We start from the raw sequence: 11,160 nt of genomic DNA on the forward strand, positions 1-11,160 counted from the left end.
AGAGTCGTTTATTAAGTCGGTATTCACTATGATTCACTTGCGGCATCGTTTAATGCTGATCAAAAGCTCGGTCGCCCAAAAAATTCAATTAATATCGTAATTCAAGTCGATACGTCTCAGTAAATGAAATATAGACACACTAAAAGTAAAAATACAATCGAAAGAATGAATTTCGTCCGTAGAACGTGTTTCTAAGAAAGTAAAACCAACTTTTCTCTCTATATAGGGTGATTCATTACGAATATACCGGTTCTAAAGATAGATAAATGTATGTAAGAGTCGTTTATTAAGTCGGTATTCACTATGATTCACTTGCGGCATCGTTTAATGCTGATCAAAAGCTCGGTCGCCCAAAAAATTCAATTAATATCGTAATCCGAGTCGATACGTCTCGGTAAATGAAATATAGGCACACCAAAAGTAAAAATACAATCGGAAGAATGAATTTCGTCCGTAGAACGTGTTTCTAAGAAAGTAAAACCAACTTTTCTCTCTATATAGGGTGATTCATTACGAATATACCGGTTCTAAAGATAGATAAATGTATGTAAGAGTCGTTTATTAAGTCGGTATTCACTATGATTCACTTGCGGCATCGTTTAATGCTGATCAAAAGCTCGGTCGCCCAAAAAATTCAATTAATATCGTAATCCGAGTCGATACGTCTCGGTAAATGAAATATAGGCACACCAAAAGTAAAAATACAATCGGAAGAATGAATTTCGTCCGTAGAACGTGTTTCTAAGAAAGTAAAACCAACTTTTCTCTCTATATAGGGTGATTCATTACGAATATACCGGTTCTAAAGATAGATAAATGTATGTAAGAGTCGTTTATTAAGTCGGTATTCACTATGATTCACTTGCGGCATCGTTTAATGCTGATCAAAAGCTCGGTCGCCCAAAAAATTCAATTAATATCGTAATTCAAGTCGATACGTCTCAGTAAATGAAATATAGACATACCAACAATAAAAATACAATCGAAAGAATGAATTTCGTCCGTAGAACATGTTTCTAAGAAAGTAAAACCAACTTTTCTCTCTATATAGGGTGATTCATTACGAATATACCGGTTCTAAAGATAGATAAATGTATGTAAGAGTCGTTTATTAAGTCGGTATTCACTATGATTCACTTGCGGCATCGTTTAATGCTGATCAAAAGCTCGGTTGCCCAAAAAATTCAATTAATATCGTCATCCAAGTCGATACGTCTCGGTAAATGAAATATAGACACACTAAAAGTAAAAATACAATCGAAAGAATGAATTTCGTCCGTAGAACGTGTTTCTAAGAAAGTAAAACCAACTTTTCTCTCTATATAGGGTGATTCATTACGAATATACCGGTTCTAAAGATAGATAAATGTATGTAAGAGTCGTTTATTAAGTCGGTATTCACTATGATTCACTTGCGGCATCGTTTAATGCTGATCAAAAGCTCGGTTGCCCAAAAAATTCAATTAATATCGTAATCCGAGTCGATACGTCTCAGTAAATGAAATATAGACACACTAAAAGTAAAAATACAATCGAAAGAATGAATTTCGTCCGTAGAACGTGTTTCTAAGAAAGTAAAACCAACTTTTCTCTCTATATAGGGTGATTCATTACGAATATACCGGTTCTAAAGATAGATAAATGTATGTAAGAGTCGTTTATTAAGTCGGTATTCACTATGATTCACTTGCGGCATCGTTTAATGCTGATCAAAAGCTCGGTCGCCCAAAAAATTCAATTAATATCGTAATCCGAGTCGATACGTCTCGGTAAATGAAATATAGGCACACCAAAAGTAAAAATACAATCGGAAGAATGAATTTCGTCCGTAGAACGTGTTTCTAAGAAAGTAAAACCAACTTTTCTCTCTATTTAGGGTGATTCATTACGAATATACCGGTTCTAAAGATAGATAAATGTATGTAAGAGTCGTTTATTAAGTCGGTATTCACTATGATTCAATTGCGGCATCGTTTAATGCTGATCAAAAGCTCGGTCGCCCAAAAAATTCAATTAATATCGTAATCCGAGTCGATACGTCTCGGTAAATGAAATATAGGCACACCAAAAGTAAAAATACAATCGGAAGAATGAATTTCGTCCGTAGAACGTGTTTCTAAGAAAGTAAAACCAACTTTTCTCTCTATATAGGGTGATTCATTACGAATATACCGGTTCTAAAGATAGATAAATGTATGTAAGAGTCGTTTATTAAGTCGGTATTCACTATGATTCACTTGCGGCATCGTTTAATGCTGATCAAAAGCTCGGTCGCCCAAAAAATTCAATTAATATCGTAATCCGAGTCGATACGTCTCGGTAAATGAAATATAGGCACACCAAAAGTAAAAATACAATCGGAAGAATGAATTTCGTCCGTAGAACGTGTTTCTAAGAAAGTAAAACCAACTTTTCTCTCTATATAGGGTGATTCATTACGAATATACCGGTTCTAAAGATAGATAAATGTATGTAAGAGTCGTTTATTAAGTCGGTATTCACTATGATTCACTTGCGGCATCGTTTAATGCTGATCAAAAGCTCGGTCGCCCAAAAAATTCAATTAATATCGTAATCCGAGTCGATACGTCTCGGTAAATGAAATATAGGCACACCAAAAGTAAAAATACAATCGGAAGAATGAATTTCGTCCGTAGAACGTGTTTCTAAGAAAGTAAAACCAACTTTTCTCTCTATATAGGGTGATTCATTACGAATATACCGATTCTAAAGATAGATAAATGTATGTAAGAGTCGTTTATTAAGTCGGTATTCACTATGATTCACTTGCGGCATCGTTTAATGCTGATCAAAAGCTCGGTCGCCCAAAAAATTCAATTAATATCGTAATTCAAGTCGATACGTCTCAGTAAATGAAATATAGACATACCAACAATAAAAATACAATCGAAAGAATGAATTTCGTCCGTAGAACATGTTTCTAAGAAAGTAAAACCAACTTTTCTCTCTATATAGGGTGATTCATTACGAATATACCGGTTCTAAAGATAGATAAATGTATGTAAGAGTCGTTTATTAAGTCGGTATTCACTATGATTCACTTGCGGCATCGTTTAATGCTGATCAAAAGCTCGGTTGCCCAAAAAATTCAATTAATATCGTCATCCAAGTCGATACGTCTCGGTAAATGAAATATAGACACACTAAAAGTAAAAATACAATCGAAAGAATGAATTTCGTCCGTAGAACGTGTTTCTAAGAAAGTAAAACCAACTTTTCTCTCTATATAGGGTGATTCATTACGAATATACCGGTTCTAAAGATAGATAAATGTATGTAAGAGTCGTTTATTAAGTCGGTATTCACTATGATTCACTTGCGGCATCGTTTAATGCTGATCAAAAGCTCGGTTGCCCAAAAAATTCAATTAATATCGTCATCCAAGTCGATACGTCTCGGTAAATGAAATATAGACACACTAAAAGTAAAAATACAATCGAAAGAATGAATTTCGTCCGTAGAACGTGTTTCTAAGAAAGTAAAACCAACTTTTCTCTCTATATAGGGTGATTCATTACGAATATACCGGTTCTAAAGATAGATAAATGTATGTAAGAGTCGTTTATTAAGTCGGTATTCACTATGATTCACTTGCGGCATCGTTTAATGCTGATCAAAAGCTCGGTTGCCCAAAAAATTCAATTAACATCGTCGTCCAAGTTGATACGTCTCAGTAAATGAAATATAGGCACACTAAAAGTAAAAATACAATCGAAAGAATGAATTTCGTCCGTAGAACGTGTTTCTAAGAAAGTAAAACCAACTTTTCTCTCTATATAGGGGGATTCATTACGAATATACCGGTTCTAAAGATAGATAAATGTATGTAAGAGTCGTTTATTAAGTCGGTATTCACTATGATTCACTTGCGGCATCGTTTAATGCTGATCAAAAGCTCGGTCGCCCAAAAAATTCAATTAATATCGTAATTCAAGTCGATACGTCTCGGTAAATGAAATATAGACACACTAAAAGTAAAAATACAATCGAAAGAATGAATTTCGTCGGTAGAAACGTGTTTCTAAGAAAGTAAAACCAACTTTTCTCTCTATATAGGGTGATTCATTACGAATATACCAGTTCTAAAGATAGATAAATGTATATAAGAGTCGTTTATTAAGTCGATATTCACTATGATTCACTTGCGGCATCGTTTAATGCTGATCAAAAGCTCGGTCGCCCAAAAAATTCAATTAATATCGTAATCCGAGTCGATACGTCTCGGTAAATGAAATATAGGCACACCAAAAGTAAAAATACAATCGAAAGAATGAATTTCGTCCGTAGAACGTGTTTCTAAGAAAGTAAAACCAACTTTTCTCTCTATATAGGGTGATTCATTACGAATATACCGGTTCTAAAGATAGATAAATGTATGTAAGAGTCGTTTATTAAGTCGGTATTCACTATGATTCACTTGCGGCATCGTTTAATGCTGATCAAAAGCTCGGAAAAGGTGTTTTGTAGCGTGTTTTGAGACATAACCTCGTAAAAAATCACTGTGAAACCTATCTACCAATCAAAAGACGCGATTCCTCAGTAATCCTTAGCGTAGTTTCCTCTTTATCTTTGTAAATTGGACAGAGAGCATCTTGCGCGAAGCCCAACGTCGTAAGGTACTTAACCTCGAACCAATTGAAGGTATTCGATGATCAAACTGTCCCTCAGTACTTTGGACGGTGTTCTGAGGCTGGTTTTGTCGTGTCGTGATTAACCGCTACTTGTTTAGAAATAAATCTCGACTTTTCAAGTCCATTAGATGTTTGTTTCACCGAAAAATCGACAGATGTCTCTCGCAACCAAATTATTATCATATTGAAAAACTAGATTGTACATTAATGTCTAACAACAGATGTTTGTTCATATTTATAGCCTTCAAGCTATTATTCCAAGTATAATTATAGCAAACATCTTGAACAGTTTTATCTTATGTCTACGCCAGAAAACGGAAATTAAACTTCTGGTTTTACGAATCCAAACAGTCTAATCTTAACTTTATACAAGGCGATTCTTCACAGAAAGTAGGTCTCTAGTTTAGTTTAAAATAGAACAGTCGGTAGGTTAGATGAAAAAAGATCGGGTATAAGTCCGGCAACGCTGTCTACAACACGTACTAATCGAACGGATGTGTTTTCTGAATTAATAACCGATACAATGAAATTGTTTACCGAATTTTCAAACTTGTAGCTACTAATTTGTTCAACAGTACGGAAGTGGTACCAGAAATTCTCAAAATCGGGCTCTGTTGCCGACGCGCTGCATTCTGGACGAACGGTATATGTGAAAATATGGAACTAGTCGAATAAACTTGCAGGGGAAACTTCATATATACCGTCCGCGTCGCAGGTATTCGTGCGAGAGATCTCGTAGGTCCTTTTTTGAGAATCAAGACATATCTTTCGCGAAAATCCGTTATATCATTCAGTATGATGGTGCGTCGCCGCACTACGGGTTTTGTATGCGAGAGTATGGATAAACAGATGTTACTCTTTGATTTCTTCGCGTGGGGTCTTCTTAAGGACCGCGTTTTTGCAACAGGACCACGCAGTGCATTTTCCTGTGAAGGTTTGGGGTGATTTTTCTTGGTATTGGGATGGTTAATTTAGGGCGGCGTTTGGTGGACGTGTCCGCGATGTAACGCAGGTGAAATTTAATATGGGACTTTTGGATTGGATCGAATCGCTAATAGACTGTAGCGACTGAACGGGGAGGTGGATAATTCGGATAGGAGTGGTTTATAGTACGATTAATTAGGGTGAAAAACCATTTTTCTGTCACTTGGCGAGTGAATGACTTATCATTATAAGTATATAGTGAACACAAGTTACAGTTAAATATTTTTCTTTTATAAAATGTCGTAAAACTTGCGTTGAAATCAATTTCCTCGACGCAATTCGATTTTCCATCGGAAACAAAAACTCACTTCCCACTGCACTCACTTCCGTTCCATTATAAGTTATTTGAAAAACTTTTCGATTTCGATTTCGATGTTTCTCGTTACGCTCGATTTGGAAATGAAAAATTTCTTGTTTGACGATCGACTATTGGTGTAATTGCTTTGTGGTTTGGAAATAAGTAGTTTTCCAAGTTATCGGAAACGCGTGTTTGAGGAAATTGCGATTTTCAGTTTGTCTGTGTATGATTCGAGGCGACTTTTCAACGTTTAAATAAGTAATTTGTTTGTTCCGAATTTTCTTTTTGAATTTTTCGTGTTTAATTGCTTTCCATCCTTCAGTTTCGATTCAAATTCCACCAAAAAACGTTCGATTGGTTTCAGCAGAGGCACATTAGGAGGCGGAAGCTCCCACAACGTTTTTTTCATAATGAGAAGTCTAGAGAAAACACTGAACTGGATCTAACACGTTCGTTTCCATATATTTTGTTGCTTATCAGATTATTTGGGTGCCGATTTACTGTCCAATTTGAGCAAACTAATTCCCAGTTTTCCTGGAATCGCTTCAACCAAAAGTACTCTGTTCTTTTCATCGAAAAACCTGTTTCAACACGCCGACATTTATCGTCAATTGTTTGTCTGGCTACGGTTTTTTTGTCACAAAATACAAAATTCTTAATCACAATTTCACTTTCGTTTTTTGATGTTTTCGTTAGTTAAAACTGTTTTTCGGTAATTAAGGTACAATTAGGAATTGGAAATAAAACAAAATTACATGAAAAAAAAGTTTATTGACAACATCTACAATCAAATATTTTGGCGTTTCTCAAAATTATACCGATCGTGAATCGTTTCTAAAGAAAATAAAATTCAAAATAAGATAAAATTAAACGTTCAGTCACCAATCGAATATTTAAGTGGAGTAGTTGCTTATAATGTGATTATAGCTACTTATATGACCTTGTTCAGTCACCAATCGAATATTTAAGTGGAGCAGTTGCTTATAATGTGATTATAGCTACTTATATGACCTTGTTCAGTCACCAATCGAATATTTAAGTGGAGCAGTTGCTTATAACGTGATTATAGCAACTTATATGACCTTGTTCAGTCACCAATCGAATATTTAAGTGGAGCAGTTGCTTATAATGTGATTATAGCTACTTATATGACCTTGTTCAGTCACCAATCGAATATTTAAGTGGAGCAGTTGCTTATAATGTGATTATAGCTACTTATATGACCTTGTTCAGTCACCAATCGAATATTTAAGTGGAGCAGTTGCTTATAACGTGATTATAGCAACTTATATGACCTTGTTCAGTCACCAATCGAATATTTAAGTGGAGCAGTTGCTTATAATGTGATTATAGCTACTTATATGACCTTGTTCAGTCACCAATCGAATATTTAAGTGGAGCAGTTGCTTATAACGTGATTATAGCAACGTATATGACCTTGTTCAGTCACCAATCGAATATTTAAGTGGAGCAGTTGCTTATAATGTGATTATAGCTACTTATATGACCTTGTTCAGTCACCAATCGAATATTTAAGTGGAGCAGTTGCTTATAATGTGATTATAGCAACTTATATGACCTTGTTCAGTCACCAATCGAATATTTAAGTGGAGCAGTTGCTTATAATGTGATTATAGCTACTTATATGACCTTGTTCAGTCACCAATCGAATATTTAAGTGGAGCAGTTGCTTATAATGTGATTATAGCTACTTATATGACCTTGTTCAGTCACCAATCGAATATTTAAGTGGAGCAGTTGCTTATAACGTGATTATAGCAACTTATATGACCTTGTTCAGTCACCAATCGAATATTTAAGTGGAGCAGTTGCTTATAATGTGATTATAGCTACTTATATGACCTTGTTCAGTCACCAATCGAATATTTAAGTGGAGCAGTTGCTTATAATGTGATTATAGCTACTTATATGACCTTGTTCAGTCACCAATCGAATATTTAAGTGGAGCAGTTGCTTATAACGTGATTATAGCAACTTATATGACCTTGTTCAGTCACCAATCGAATATTTAAGTGGAGCAGTTGCTTATAACGTGATTATAGCAACTTATATGACCTTGTTCAGTCACCAATCGAATATTTAAGTGGAGCAGTTGCTTATAACGTGATTATAGCAACTTATATGACCTTGTTCAGTCACCAATCGAATATTTAAGTGGAGCAGTTGCTTATAATGTGATTATAGCTACTTATATGACCTTGTTCAGTCACCAATCGAATATTTAAGTGGAGCAGTTGCTTATAATGTGATTATAGCTACTTATATGACCTTGTTCAGTCACCAATCGAATATTAAAGTGAAGCAGTTGCTTATAACGTGATTATAACAACTTATATGACCTTGTTCAGTCACCAATCGAATATTTAAGTGGAGTAGTTGCTTATAATGTGATTATAGCTACTTATATGACCTTGTTCAGTCACCAATCGAATATTTAAGTGGAGCAGTTGCTTATAATGTGATTATAGCTACTTATATGACCTTGTTCAGTCACCAATCGAATATTAAAGTGAAGCAGTTGCTTATAACGTGATTATAACAACTTATATGACCTTGTTCAGTCACCAATCGAATATTAAAGTGGAGCAGTTGCTTATAACGTGATTATAGCAACTTATATGACCTTGTTCAGTCACCAATCGAATATTTAAGTGGAGCAGTTGCTTATAACGTGATTATAGCAACTTATATGACATTGTTCAGTCACCAATCGAATATTTAAGTGGAGCAGTTGCTTATAACGTGATTATAGCAACTTATATGACCTTGTTCAGTCACCAATCGAATATTTAAGTGGAGCAGTTGCTTATAACGTGATTATAGCAACTTATATGACCTTGTTCAGTCACCAATCGAATATTTAAGTGGAGCAGTTGCTTATAACGTGATTATAGCAACTTATATGACCTTGTTCAGTCACCAATCGAATATTAAAGTGGAGCAGTTGCTTATAACGTGATTATAGCAACTTATATGACCTTGTTCAGTCACCAATCGAATATTTAAGTGGAGCAGTTGCTTATAACGTGATTATAGCTACTTATATGACCTTGTTCAGTCACCAATCGAATATTTAAGTGGAGCAGTTGCTTATAACGTGATTATAGCAACTTATATGACCTTGTTCAGTCACCAATCGAATATTTAAGTGGAGCAGTTGCTTATAATGTGATTATAGCTACTTATATGACCTTGTTCAGTCACCAATCGAATATTTAAGTGGAGCAGTTGCTTATAACGTGATTATAGCAACTTATATGACCTTGTTCAGTCACCAATCGAATATTTAAGTGGAGCAGTTGCTTATAACGTGATTATAGCAACTTATATGACCTTGTTCAGTCACCAATCGAATATTTAAGTGGAGCAGTTGCTTATAACGTGATTATAGCTACTTATATGACCTTGTTCAGTCACCAATCGAATATTTAAGTGGAGCAGTTGCTTATAACGTGATTATAGCAACTTATATGACCTTGTTCAGTCACCAATCGAATATTTAAGTGGAGCAGTTGCTTATAACGTGATTATAGCAACTTATATGACCTTGTTCAGTCACCAATCGAATATTTAAGTGGAGCAGTTGCTTATAACGTGATTATAGCTACTTATATGACCTTGTTCAGTCACCAATCGAATATTTAAGTGGAGCAGTTGCTTATAACGTGATTATAGCAACTTATATGACCTTGTTCAGTCACCAATCGAATATTTAAGTGGAGCAGTTGCTTATAACGTGATTATAGCTACTTATATGACCTTGTTCAGTCACCAATCGAATATTTAAGTGGAGCAGTTGCTTATAACGTGATTATAGCAACTTATATGACCTTGTTCAGTCACCAATCGAATATTTAAGTGGAGCAGTTGCTTATAACGTGATTATAGCTACTTATATGACCTTGTTCAGTCACCAATCGAATATTTAAGTGGAGCAGTTGCTTATAACGTGATTATAGCAACTTATATGACCTTGTTCAGTCACCAATCGAATATTTAAGTGGAGCAGTTGCTTATAACGTGATTATAGCAACTTATATGACCTTATTCAGTCACCAATCGAATATTTAAGTAGAGCAGTTGCTTATAACGTGATTATAGCAACTTATATGACCTTGTTCAGTCACCAATCGAATATTTAAGTGGAGCAGTTGCTTATAATGTGATTATAGCCACTTATATGACCTTGTTCAGTCACCAATCGAATATTTAAGTGGAGTAGTTGCTTATAATGTGATTATAGCTACTTATATGACCTTGTTCAGTCACCAATCGAATATATAAGTGGAGCAGTTGCTTATAACGTGATTATAGCAACTTATATGACCTTGTTCAGTCACCAATCGAATATTTAAGTGGAGCAGTTGCTTATAATGTGATTATAGCCACTTATATGACCTTGTTCAGTCACCAATCGAATATTTAAGTGGAGTAGTTGCTTATAATGTGATTATAGCTACTTATATGACCTTGTTCAGTCACCAATCGAATATATAAGTGGAGCAGTTGCTTATAACGTGATTATAGCAACTTATATGACCTTGTTCAGTCACCAATCGAATATTTAAGTGGAGCAGTTGCTTATAATGTGATTATAGCCACTTATATGACCTTGTTCAGTCACCAATCGAATATTTAAGTGGAGCAGTTGCTTATAATGTGATTATAGCCACTTATATGACCTTGTTCAGTCACCAATCGAATATTAAAGTGGAGCAGTTGCTTATAACGTGATTATAGCAACTTATATGACCTTGTTCAGTCACCAATCGAATATTTAAGTGGAGCAGTTGCTTATAATGTGATTATAGCTACTTATATGACCTTGTTCAGTCACCAATCGAATATTTAAGTGAAGCAGTTGCTTATAATGTGATTATAGCTACTTATATGACCTTGTTCAGTCACCAATCGAATATTAAAGTGGAGCAGTTGCTTATAACGTGATTATAACAACTTATATGACCTTGTTCAGTCACCAATCGAATATTAAAGTGGAGCAGTTGCTTATAACGTGATTATAGCAACTTATATGACCTTGTTCAGTCACCAATCGAATATTTAAGTGGAGCAGTTGCTTATAATGTGATTATAGCAACTTATATGACTTTGTCCGATCACCAGATCTTGTAGCACTACAGCACAAGTCTAGAGCACATCCTTTCAGTCGAAACGATAATGATTTTATCCCTTCCAAGTGATTGA

General features: G+C 34.9%; 1 protein-coding gene across 1 annotated transcript in view; it reads left to right on the forward strand.

The window, feature by feature from the left end:
- Positions 1-11,160, forward strand: part of LOC130444224 (protein still life, isoform SIF type 1) — a 198,493-nt gene that overhangs the window by 176,413 nt on the left and 10,920 nt on the right. The window lies entirely within an intron of this gene.

This window comes from Diorhabda sublineata, chromosome 5 (assembly GCF_026230105.1).
Source record: "Diorhabda sublineata isolate icDioSubl1.1 chromosome 5, icDioSubl1.1, whole genome shotgun sequence".
NCBI lineage: Eukaryota > Metazoa > Arthropoda > Insecta > Coleoptera > Chrysomelidae > Diorhabda > Diorhabda sublineata.